The sequence below is a fragment of the Oncorhynchus mykiss genome, chromosome 3, assembly GCF_013265735.2.
Source record: "Oncorhynchus mykiss isolate Arlee chromosome 3, USDA_OmykA_1.1, whole genome shotgun sequence".
NCBI classification, from domain to species: Eukaryota; Metazoa; Chordata; class Actinopteri; order Salmoniformes; family Salmonidae; genus Oncorhynchus; species Oncorhynchus mykiss.
Window position 1 is genome coordinate 52,506,762 of NC_048567.1, and position 12,804 is coordinate 52,519,565.

The window sequence follows — 12,804 nt, forward strand, 5'->3', positions numbered from 1 at the left end:
TAAAAGTCTAAAAGTATTTGATTTTAAATATACTTAAGCATCAAAAGTAAATGTAATTTCAAAATATACTTAAGTATCAAAAGTGAAAGTATAAATCATAAAACATTCCTTAAATATGGCAAACCAGATGGCACGATTTTCTTGTTTTTAAAATTTACGGATCGTCAGGGGCACACTCCATCAATCAGACATAATTTATAAAGGAATTGTATTTAGTGAGTCCACCAAATCAGAGGTAGTAGGGATGAGCAGGGATGTTCTCTTGATAAGTGTGTGAGTTGGACCATTTTCCTGTCCTATTAAATATTCAAAATATATTGAGTACGTTTGGGTGTCAGGGAAAATGTATGGAGTAAAAAGTACATTATTTTATTTAGGAATGTAGTGGAGTAAAAGTGAAAGTTGTCAAAAATAGAAATAGTAAAGTAAAGTACAGATACCCCTAAAAACTACTTATTTTTACTTAAGTACTTTACACCACTGGTGCAGAGCTACATAATATTTGAAGTAGATACTGTATGTACATGAAGGCAGGGTAAAGTGGCTGCGCATCAGGAAAGATAATAATAAGAGTAAAATAAAGAACAGAGTAGCAGCAGAAAATGATGAGTGTAAAAGTGTGTGAGTGTGCATGTGTAATGTGCATGAATGTGTGTTTGTGTTGTGTCGGTATGCGTGTGTGTTGTATGCGTGTGAATGTGTGTGGGAGTGTCAATGTAGTGTATGTGAATGATTGTGTATATGGTGTGTATACATTGTCTACTGACTGTGCGTAGGGTCAGTGCAAGATCGAGTCAGTGCAGACAGATAGAGTACCATTAATAGACTATTTAGCAGTCTGGCTATTTGCAGTCTTATGGCTTGAGGGTAGAAGCTGTCTAGGAGCCTGTTGGTCTGAGAGCCGATGCTCCGGTACCCCCTGTATATAGCAAATTTGAGATTTTTGGTTCCAGCCGCCTTGTCTTTGTGAAATGCAGAGTAGGTGAACGGAAGATCTCTGCATGTGTGGTTCCCACCGTGATGCATGGAGGAGGAGATGTGATGGTGTGGGGCTGGTTTGCTGGTGACACTGTCTATGATTTATTTAGAATTCAAGGCATTCTGCAGCAATACGCTATCCCATCTGGTTTGCTCTTAGTGGGACTATCATTTGTTTTTCAACAGGACAATGACCCAACACACCTCCAGGCTGAGTAAGTGCTGTTTGACCAAGAAAGAGAGTGGTTTGGGATGAGTTTGACAGCAGAGTGAAGGACAAGCATCCAAACAAACAAGTGCTCAGCATATGTGGGAACTCATTCAAGACTGTAGAAAAAACATTCCAGGTGATGCTGGTTAAGAGAATGCCATGATTGTGCAAAGTTGTCATCAAGGTAAAGGTGTCTAATTTGAAGAATCTAAAATCTATTTAGATTTTTTTCACACTTCTTTGGTTACTAAGTGATTCCATATGTATTTTTTAATAGTTTGATGTCTTCACTATTATTCTACAATGTAGAAAATAGTCAAAATAAAGAAAAAACCCTTGAATCAGTATTGTAGGTGTTTACAAACTTTTGACTGGTACTGTAGATATTACATTGGCTAACCTGTACCCCACCATGTATTTAGCTTCGTTATTGTTATTTTATTATTGCTCTTCTATTTTTACTTTAGTTTATTTAGTAAATATTTTTCATTGTAAATAAGCATTTCACGGTAAGGTCTATAACTGTTCTATTCGACGTATGTAACAAATAACATTTGATTTGATTTCACACATTTGCTTTTCACATCAGTTTGAGAACTCTGCGTATTGACCTTACGTATCTGTTATGTGGTATTTTGAAGCAAGATTGTAGTATGGTGAGAATGAGAATAGTAGGCCAGCCTATTATCATATTTCTTCTTTACACTAAAGCCAAGACAGTGAAAAGTTATCTGACTCCTAATGACATCGTTTCCATATGAAACTCCTCAGATCCTCGCCCCTCCCTCTCGCCATGACGTCACCTGGGTCCTGCTCTCGCTTCCCATCGCGAAGTCATTCGCCAAAGACTGTGGACTCACACTAGGCTACAACTGGATAGTCGGAGCACGCAAAACTACGCCCATTTGATGCATTTATTTCAATGGACTTATTCACAGGACTTTTACAAGGTGAGCTAAGATTTTAAAGTTATTATTCCATTGTTTTCAAATGTTAAACGTATTCTCTCACCCAAACAGAAGTGCTCACGTCGACAAAACTGTTTGCATCATCTAGGTGCGTTCCCGTAGTTTATGCCGCGTTCAAAACAACACGGAACTGGAAATTCTCTGACTTCAATGTGCTCAAGACAACAGAGAACTCTGGAAAAAACGATACCGATTGGGAAAAATCGTATTGAACGGTCATCCAACTCGAAATTCCATGTTTGAAACTCGGACATATTTCTAGTGCACCGACTTTCCGACTGTCTTGAATGTACAATTAGATTCAGGTTATTACCACATTTTATGAATAACTTTAGATACATTCAGATTGTGGACCATATAGTTGTAATGCTCTATCAATGGGAATTGTTGTCGTTTTTAATGCTGGGACATTTTTAGGAGCTGTGTTCGGTGAGGGGTAATGCCGCGTTCATAGGTAGTCTAGAACTAGAAAACTCGGTTATTTGAAACTTGCTAACTGTTTGTAGTTATACACGTGCCGCGTTCATCCAGTTATCAATTCATATGTCCGAGTTGTGTAGCTCCGACTATCACATGAACGCGGCGTTACTCCCAGAGCACACTTTACTGCGCAAAGGTGGGTGGGCTTTTCTGTCTTTGCGGTCCTAATTTGTAACAATTTATGACTAGCTCTAGCTACATTGTTGCTTTTTGTTTTTTTTGTACCACGACACGCATCCTACACGTTACTAATACAATGTATGTCTGCCACCTCAAGTTTAGCTCCCATCAGTTAGAAAACCAGTTTTGCCTTCTTGAGTAGAATTGACTCCACTCAGCATCATCCATTGAACACAATTTGCAATGTTTTATGATGTAGCTTAATCATGTCTCTCCCCGCCATATAAAGTTGGTATAACGGCACTGGGCTCGCATGCGTGACATTCGTTGGCAATCGCCATGGTTTCAAACAATCCAACTCACTCAATATGTAAATTGTAAACTCACCCAATATGTAAATTGTAAACTCACCCAATATGTAAATGGTATTTATGTTGGGTGGATATGGTGCGCGTTCTGCTCTTCATGTTAAGTTTTCCCAAATTGCATTCAATTTTCCTTTGTGAGTCACTGCGTTCTATTCTAAAACCTTGATAGCAGAGAAAGCTTCATTGGTCAGAATGTTAATTTATGCATTGGATGCTAAGAGGGATATCTCACAACCTTTTTAAACAGTAAATCTATTTATCTGTTCGTTCCTCTATGCTCTTTTGTCAGTGGTGGAATAAGTACCCAATTGTCATACTTGAGTAAAAGTAAAGATACCTTAATTAATAGAAAACGACTCAAGTAAAAGTAACCCAGTAAAATACTACTTGAGTAGAAGTCTAAAAGTATTTCGTTTTGAATATTAAAAGTAGAAGTATACATCGTTTCCAATTCCTTATATTAAGCTAAACAGGTGGCACAATATAACAATATATTTATTAATATTTACGGATAGCCAGGGGCACACTCCAACTCTCAGACATAATTTAAAAAGAAGCTTGTGTTTAGTGAGTCCGCCAGAGGCAGTAGGGGTGACCAGGGATGTTCTCTTGATATAGTGCTTTCGGAAAGTATTCAGACCCCTTGACCTTTTCCACATTTTGTTACGTTACAGCCTTATTCTAAAATGTATTAAATTCCCCCCTCATCAATCTACACACAATACCTCATTATGACAAAGCAAAACGGTAAAAAAAAAAAATGTATGCAAATAATAAACATAAATATCACATTTACATAAGTATTCAGACCATTTACTCTGGATGTTGTGGAAGCACCTTTGGCAGCGATCGGCACACCTCTGCAGATCTTCTCAAGCTCTAGTCAGGTTGGATAGGGAGCGTCGCTGCACGGCTATTTTCAGCTCTCTCCAGAGATGTTAGATCGGGTTCAAGTCCAGGCTCTGGCTGGGCCACTCAAGGACCTTCAGAGACTTGTCCCAAAGCCACCTGTGTTGTTTTAGCTGTGTGCTTAGGGTCGTTGTCCTGTTGGAAGGAGAACCTTCGCCCCAGTCTGAGGTCCTGAGCGTTCTGGAGCAGGTTTTCATCAAGGATCTCTCTGTACTTTGCTGCATTCATCTTTCCCTCGATCTTGACTAGTCTCGCAGTCCCTGCTGCTGAAAAACACCCCCACAGCATGATGCTGCCACCACCATGCTTCACAATAGGGATGGTGCCAGGTGACAATTGGCATTCAGGCCAAAGCGTTCAATCTTGGTTTCATCAGACCAGAGACTCTTGTTTCTCATGGTCTGAGAGTCCTTCATGTGCTTTTTGTCTACGTAATCTCTACTGCACTCCACACTGCCTTTTCCCCCCTGGACAAAAGGAACACCTATGTGAGATTGCTGTTCATTGACTACAGCTCAACGTTCAACACCATAGTGCCCACAAAGCTCATCATTAAGCTAAGGACCCTGGGACTAAACACCTACCTCTGCAACTGGATCCGGAACTTACTGACTGGCCGCCCCCAGGTGGTAAGGGTAGGCAACAACACATTTGCCACGTTGATGCTAAACATAGGGTCCCCTCAGGGATGCGTACTTAGTCCCCTCCTGTACTCCCTGTTCACCCACGACTGCGTGACCAAGCACGACTCCAATACCATCATTAAGTTTGCTGACAACACAACAGTGGTAGGCCTGATCACTGACAACGATGAGACAGCCTATATGGGGGAGGTCAGAGACCTGGCAGTGTGGTGCCAGGACAACAACTTCTCCCTCAACGTGAGCAAGACAAAGGAGATGATCGTGGACTACAGGAAAAGGAGGACCGAACATGCCCTCATTCACATCGTTGTGGCTGTAGTGAAGCGGGTCGAGAGTTTCAAGTTCCTTGGTGTCCACATCATCAACAAACTAACAAACTATCATGGTCCAAACACACCAAGAAAATCATGAAAAGGGCACGACAATGCCTTTTCCTCCTCGAGACTGAAAGGATTTGACATTGGTCCTCAGATACTCAAACATTTCTAGAGCTGCACAATCAAGAGCATTGTGACTGGTTGCATCACCGCCTGGTATGGCAACCACTCGGCATCCGATCGTACAGTGCTATAGGGGGTGGTGCGTACAGCCCAGTACATCATTGGGGCAAGCGGTACCGGAGCGCCAAGTCTAGGTCCAAAAGGCTCCTTAACAGCTTCTACCCCCAAGCCATAAGACTGCTGAACAATTAATGAAATGGCCACCCGGACAATTTGAATTGACCCCCCCTCCCAATTTGTTTTAACATTGCTGCTACTCACTGTTTATTATCTATGCATAGTCACTTTACCCCTACCTACATGTACAAATTACCTCGACTAACATGTACCCCTGCACATTGACTCGGTACCCGTACTCCTGTATATATCCTCATTGATGTTATTTTATTGTGGTATTATTTTTTACTTTAGTTTATTTAGTTAATATTTTCTTAACTGCATTGATGGTTAAGTGCTTGTAAGTAAGCATTTCACGGTAAGGTCTACACCTATTGTATTCGGTGCATGTGACAAATACAATTGGATTTGATTTTGGCAAACTCCAAGCGGGCAGTCATGTGCCTTTTACTGATTGGTGGAGTGCTGCAGAGATGGTTGTCTTTCTGGACAATGCAGAGATGGTTGTCTTTCTCCACAGAGGAACTCTGGAGTTCTGTCGGATTGACCATCGGGTTCTTGGTCAAATCAAATTTTATTGGTCACATACACATGGTTAGCAGATGTTAATGCGAGTGTAGCGAAATGCTTATGCTTCTAGTTCTGACAGTGAAGTAATCTAACAAATTCACAACGACAACCTTATACACACAAATGTAAAGGGATGAATAAGAATATGTACATATAAATATATGGATGAGTGATGGCCGTGCGACATAGGCAAGATGCAGTAGATGGTATAGAATACACTATATACATATGAGGTGAGTAATGTAGGATATGTAAACAAAATTAAAGTGGCGTTATTTACTAGTGACTTGTGATACCTTTATTAAATCCATTTATTAAAGTGGCCAGAGATTTGAGTCTATATGTTGGCATCAGCCTCATGGCTGTTTAACAGTCTGATGGCCTTGAGATAGGAGCTGTTTTTCAGTCTCTCGGTCCCAGCTTTGATGCACCTGTACTGACCTCGCCTTCTGGATGATAGCAAGGTGAACAGGCAGTGGCTCGGGTGGTTGTTGTCCTTGATGATCTTTTTGGCCTTTCTGTGACACCGGGTGCTGTAGGTGTCCTGGAGGGCAGGTAATTTGCCCCTGGTGATGCGCTGTGCAGACCGCACTACCCTCTGGAGAGCCTTGCAGTTGAGGGGGGTGCAGTTGCCGTACCAGGCAGGGGAAAAATATTTAATCAATTTTAGAATAAGGCTGTAACGTAACAAAATGTGGAACAGGTCAAGGGGTCTGAATTCTTTCTGAATGCATTGTAAGTGTGTGAATTAGTCAATTTTCCTGTCCTGCTAAGCATTCAAAATGTAATAAGTACTTTTTGGTGTCAGGGAAAATATATCTAGTGAAAAGTACAATATTTTCTTCAGGAATGTAGTGAAGTAAAAGTAAAAGTTGTCACAAATATATATAGTAAACTACTTAAGTAGTAGTACAGGACCTCCCGCCCTCACCTACTGTCAACCAATAATTTCACTGCGGAGCTATATGGAGCCCTCCACATTGTTAAAAAATTTGAGAGGCTCACAGCCACGTGTTACAGAGCTCAATTTGGCCGTGCCTTGCTTCAAATATCCATATGGTGCCTCCGACCACATTTCGAATCAAGCATAACTTGGCTCTTACTGTGCTTCTAAACAAGGTATGGTGTGATTCTGCAAACTGGGGTAGATGTTGCCCATTCGTAGATGCTAATAACCTTTAGTGACTATTGACGATAGTGTCTTCTGGTCGGGGGAGTTTTAAGAGCCCTGACACTGTCGGTATGGTTTTGGAAACGTAAGGAATTTATCTGCCATATCAGCAATAAATAATTAATAATGAAAAAGGTTAAATTACTACACACCTTTTTATAGGGTTCCCACACAACCATATTTCCATGTTACGGTGCTTGTTAATGGAAAACAGACTGAAGACAGAGTTGACTATCTGTGCAAATTAACTATCTGCGTCTCCTAACACCTGTGTGTGTATATGGAAGACTGCCGCCACAAACGTGTTGTCACTGAAAAATACTGCCGCTGCATCTGTGTTACAAACGGGTTAAAACAGTGCACAGCAGCGGAGGCTGCTGAGGGGATGAAAGTAGAGGGCTTTATGTTTCTAGAACCGTACCGCAATTGAGAGTCGATTCACGTTTAGATGGAGTATTTGGCTGTTTTGGCTGCCAGAGCCAATTCGCTTCTAAACAGAACATGTATGGTTCTTGGACTATAAGTAGTAACGTTAGGCTCCTTTAGTCCATTATTGGGCTAGGGTAGGCGTAACATGGTAAACAAAAATACGGGACACTCAAATGAGTATGTGTTATAATTGGTATGGTATGTATTCATTTGTGGTTGTTCATCATTCATTTCGTGTGATGTGTTAGGAATTACAATTCATATGATATGTTACAAATTACAATTCGTTGTGGCTAATGTTAGCTAGGTGGCTAATGTTAGCTAGGCTAGGAGATAGGGGTTAGGAGTTGGGTTAAGGTTATTGGAAGGGTTAGCTAACATGCTATGTAGTTGTAAAGTAGCTAAAAAGTAGTAAACACCCACCCATCCACCCCCACCAACCACCATCATTTGTTTTTTGCCTTAAGTAACCTTCTGTCTTATATAACCATACCAAACATAACATATTATACACATTTGAGTGTCCCGGGTTTTCGTAACTATGTCACATATAGTCTGAGACCAACCTGAATTCTGTGGACCATTGATGCAAATATACGCACAGTACGAACAGTAAAACAAAAACTGTAGCCATGGATGACTGCTGTCATGTCTGTCCTCTGTTCTATTTGTTTACTTTCACATATATGCATTAGAGGGACACCTTGGAGAATAACAATCAGTGTGCATAATTCATCTGCCAGGCCTGCGGAACAGCATATAATCTAAAATGTTTGCCTTTTCCCATCATAATGTCAGTCACCTTCAAGCTTTATAATTGGAGCAAAATCTCTACAAAACTAGTTTGCATAGCTGTTTCTTCAAATGACCATTTATAGATAAATAACTTAAAACTTTGTGCAAAGGGTCCTGTGTGACTCAGTTCGTAGAGCAGAGCCCTTATAATGCCAGGGTTGTGTGTTCAAGTCCCACAGGTGACCAGTACGAAAATGTATGCACTCACTGCTGGAAAAACATGACTATAATCTGCTAAATTACTATGTTGGTAACACTTTACTTGACACCCAGTGTCATAACACGTTATGACAGTCATAATATGTCATGACTGTTATGTATTTAGACCTTTTGTGACATATATTGCGTTAATTTGTTGCTGGTTAAGACAAATTATATTTTTCCCGGCAAATAACTTTTCTTTCGTTTGAAAGTTTTTCTTAAATCCAAAAAGCCGATACTGATTAACCTCTAGCGACTAGCAATCCCGTAACCGGGAGCGTAATCATGGCCTCAAGCGCATTACCATAACGCAACTTTTCCTATTCATGAAAATCGCAAATGAAATGAAATAAATATATTCAAACACAAGCTTAGCCTTTTGTTAACAACACTGTCATCTCAGATTTTCAAAATATGCGTTACAGCCAATGCTAGACAAGCATTTGTGTAAGTTTATCATGGCTTAATGCTATGCTAGGCTCTGCTGGCAGCAGGCAACATTTTCACGAAAATAAGAAAAGCAACCAAATTAAATCATTTACCTTTGAAGAACTTCAGATGCTTTCACTCAGAAGACTCCCAGTTAGATAGCAAATGTTCCTTTTTTCCAAAAATAATATTTTTGTAGACGAAAAAGGTCCCGTTTGTTCATCAGTTTTGGCTGAGAAATAGACCGAAAAATACTTCAACTATAACGGCAAACTTTTTTCAGAATTTGCTCATTAATATCGACAGAAACACGGCAAACGTTGTTTAGGATCCATCCTCAAGGTTTTTTTAACATATATGTTCGATAATATATCCGTCTAGGCAATTGTTTTCTCATAAGAAGTGATTGGAAAAATGGCTACCTCAGTATTTTATTTGAACAGTGAGAGACAGAATAACAACAAAAAATCCTACACCCACTCCAATTTGCATACCGCCCAAACAGATGCACTGATGGTGCAATCTTTATTTCACTCCACACTGCCCTTTCCCACCTGGACAAAAGGAACACTTACGTGAAAATGCTATTCATTGACTACAGCTCAACGTTCAACACCATAGTGCCCACAAAGCTCATCACTAAGCTAAGGACCCTGGGACTAAAAACCTACCTCTGCAACTGGATCCGGAACTTCCTGACTGGCCGCCCCCAGGTGGTAAGGGTAGGTAGGCAACACATCTGCCACGCTGATCCTCAACACTGGAGCTCCCCAGGGGTGCATGCTCAGTCCCCTCCTGGACTCCCTGGAAACAGTGGTAGGCCTGATCACCGACAACGACGAGACAGCCTATAGGGAGGAAGTCAGAGACCTGGCCAGGTGGTGCCAGAATAACAACCTATCCCTCAACGTAACCAAGACTAAGGAGATTAAGGAGATTATTGTGAACAATAGGAAAAGGAGGACAGAGCACGCCCCCATTCTCATTGACGGGGCTGTAGTGGAGCAGGTTGAGAGCTTCAAGTTCCTTGGTGTCCACATCAACAACAAACTAGAATGGTCCGCACACCAAGACAGTCGTGAAGAGGGCACGACAAAGCCTATTCCCCCTCAGCAAACTAAGAAGATTTGACATGGGTCCTGAGATCCTCAAAAGGTTCTACAGCTGCAACATCGAGATCATGGTTGCATCACTGCCTGGTAGGCAACTGCTCGGCCTCTGACCGCAAGGCACTACAGAGGGTAGTGCGTATGGCCCAGTACATCACTGGAGCTAGGCTGCCTGCCATCCAGGACCTGTACACCAGGCGGTGTCAGAGGAAGGCCCTAAAAATTGTCAAAGACCCCAGCCACGCCAGTCATAGACTGTTCTCTCTACTACCACATGGCAAGCGGTACCGGAGTACCAAGTCTAGCACAAAAATGCTTCTCAACAGTTTTTACCCCCAAGCTATAAGACTCCTGAACAGGAGTCTACCCTATGCCTACCCGGACTATTTGCATTGTGTTCCACCCCCCCAACCTCTCTTTTTACGCTGCTGCTACTCTCTGTTTATCATATATGCATAGTCATACATTCATGTACATAATACCTCAATTGGGCCGACCAGCCAGTGCCAGTGGCTAACCGGGCTATCTGCATTGTGTCCCACCACCCGCCAACTCCTCTTTTACTTTACTGCTACTCTCTGTTCATCATATATGCATGGTCATTTTAACCATATCTACATGTACAGTGCCTTGCGAAAGTATTCGGCCCCCTTGAACTTTGCGACCTTTTGCCACATTTCAGGCTTCAAACATAAAGATAAAAAACTGTATTTTTTTGTGAAGAATCAACAACAAGTGGGACACAATCATGAAGTGGAATGACATTTATTGGATATTTCAAACTTTTTTTAACAAATCAAAAATGAAAAATGATTGGGCATGCAAAATTATTCAGCCCCCTTAAGTTAATACTTTGTAGCGCCACCTTTTGCTGCGATTACAGCTGTAAGTCGCTTGGGGTATGTCTCTATCAGTTTTGCACATCGAGAGACTGAAATTTTTTCCCATTCCTCCTTGCAAAACAGCTCGAGCTCAGTGAGGTTGGATGGAGAGCATTTGTGAACAGCAGTTTTCAGTTCTTTCCACAGATTCCCGATTGGATTCAGGTCTGGACTTTGACTTGGCCATTCTAACACCTGGATATGTTTATTTTTGAACCATTCCATTGTAGATTTTGCTTTATGTTTTGGATCATTGTCTTGTTGGAAGACAAATCTCCGTCCCAGTCTCAGGTCTTTTGCAGACTCCATCAGGTTTTCTTCCAGAATGGTCCTGTATTTGGCTCCATCCATCTTCCCATCAATTTTAACCATCTTCCCTGTCCCTGCTGAAGAAAAGCAGGCCCAAACCATGATGCTGCCACCACCATGTTTGACAGTGGGGATGGTGTGTTCAGTGTGATGAGCTGTGTTGCTTTTACGCCAAACATAACGTTTTGCATTGTTGCCAAAAAGTTCAATTTTGGTTTCATCTGACCAGAGCACCTTCTTCCACATGTTTGGTGTGTCTCCCAGGTGGCTTGTGGCAAACTTTAAACGACACTTTTTATGGATATCTTTAAGAAATGGCTTTCTTCTTGCCACTCTTCCATAAAGGCCAGATTTGTGCAATATACGACTGATTGTTGTCCTATGGACAGAGTCTCCCACCTCAGCTGTAGATCTCTGCAGTTCATCCAGAGTGATCATGGGCCTCTTGGCTGCATCTCTGATCAGTCTTCTCCTTGTATGAGCTGAAAGTTTAGAGGGACGGCCAGGTCTTGGTAGATTTGCAGTGGTCTGATACTCCTTCCATTTCAATATTATCGCTTGCACAGTGCTCCTTGGGATGTTTAAAGCTTGGGAAATCTTTTTGTATCCAAATCCGGCTTTAAACTTCTTCACAACAGTATCTCGGACCTGCCTGGTGTGTTCCTTGTTCTTCATGATGCTCTCTGCGCTTTTAACGGACCTCTGAGACTATCACAGTGCAGGTGCATTTATACGGAGACTTGATTACACACAGGTGGATTGTATTTATCATCATTAGTCATTTAGGTCAACATTGGATCATTCAGAGATCCTCACTGAACTTCTGGAGAGAGTTTGCTGCACTGAAAGTAAAGGGGCTGAATAATTTTGCACGCCCAATTTTTCAGTTTTTGATTTGTTAAAAAGTTTGAAATATCCAATAAATGTCGTTCCACTTCATGATTGTGTCCCACTTGTTGTTGATTCTTCACAAAAAAATACAGTTTTATATCTTTATGTTTGAAGCCTGAAATGTGGCAAAAGGTCGCAAAGTTCAAGGGGGCCGAATACTTTCGCAAGGCACTGTACATGTAGATATGGTTAAAATGACCATGCATATATGATGAACAGAGAGTAGCAGTACATACTACATCAATCAGCCTGACTAACCGGTGTCTGTATGTAACCTCGCTACTTTTATAGCCTCGCTGTATATAGTGTCTTTTTACTGTTGTTTTATTTCTTTACCTACCTATTGTTTACCAAATACCTTTTTTGCACTCTTGGTTAGAGCCTGTAAGTAAGCATTTCACTGCACGTGACAAATAAACTTTGATTTGATTTGAAAGAAAACAGGAACTGTTTCAATTATTCCAGCACCATTTCAACTTCAACATTTCAACATCATCAAATAACCAATGCTTTCTCTAACACAGTGATGTACCAAAAGCTATTTAGTCCAATCAACATAAGCTAAATCTGATGTGGCTCTCCATGGTTCTGATTTACAGTATATGTGTGCACATTCAAGCAAGTAGAAAAAACATGTTGACTCACCCCACTTGTAGAGAAATGCCAATGTCATCCTCTTTCATTTTGATGAAAAGGTTTATCACTCTGTCATAGAGTACATGCT

General features: G+C 41.1%; 1 protein-coding gene across 1 annotated transcript in view; it reads left to right on the top strand.

The window, feature by feature from the left end:
* The first annotated feature begins 2,013 nt into the window (after positions 1 to 2,013).
* The window catches only part of LOC110520178 (SH3 domain-binding protein 4), a 58,517-nt gene continuing 47,726 nt past the window's right edge, over positions 2,014 to 12,804 (top strand). Inside the window, exon 1 of the mRNA XM_021597312.2 lies at positions 2,014 to 2,139. The gene's annotated coding sequence lies outside the window, so the exon portion shown is untranslated. The remainder of the gene's footprint in view (positions 2,140 to 12,804) is intronic.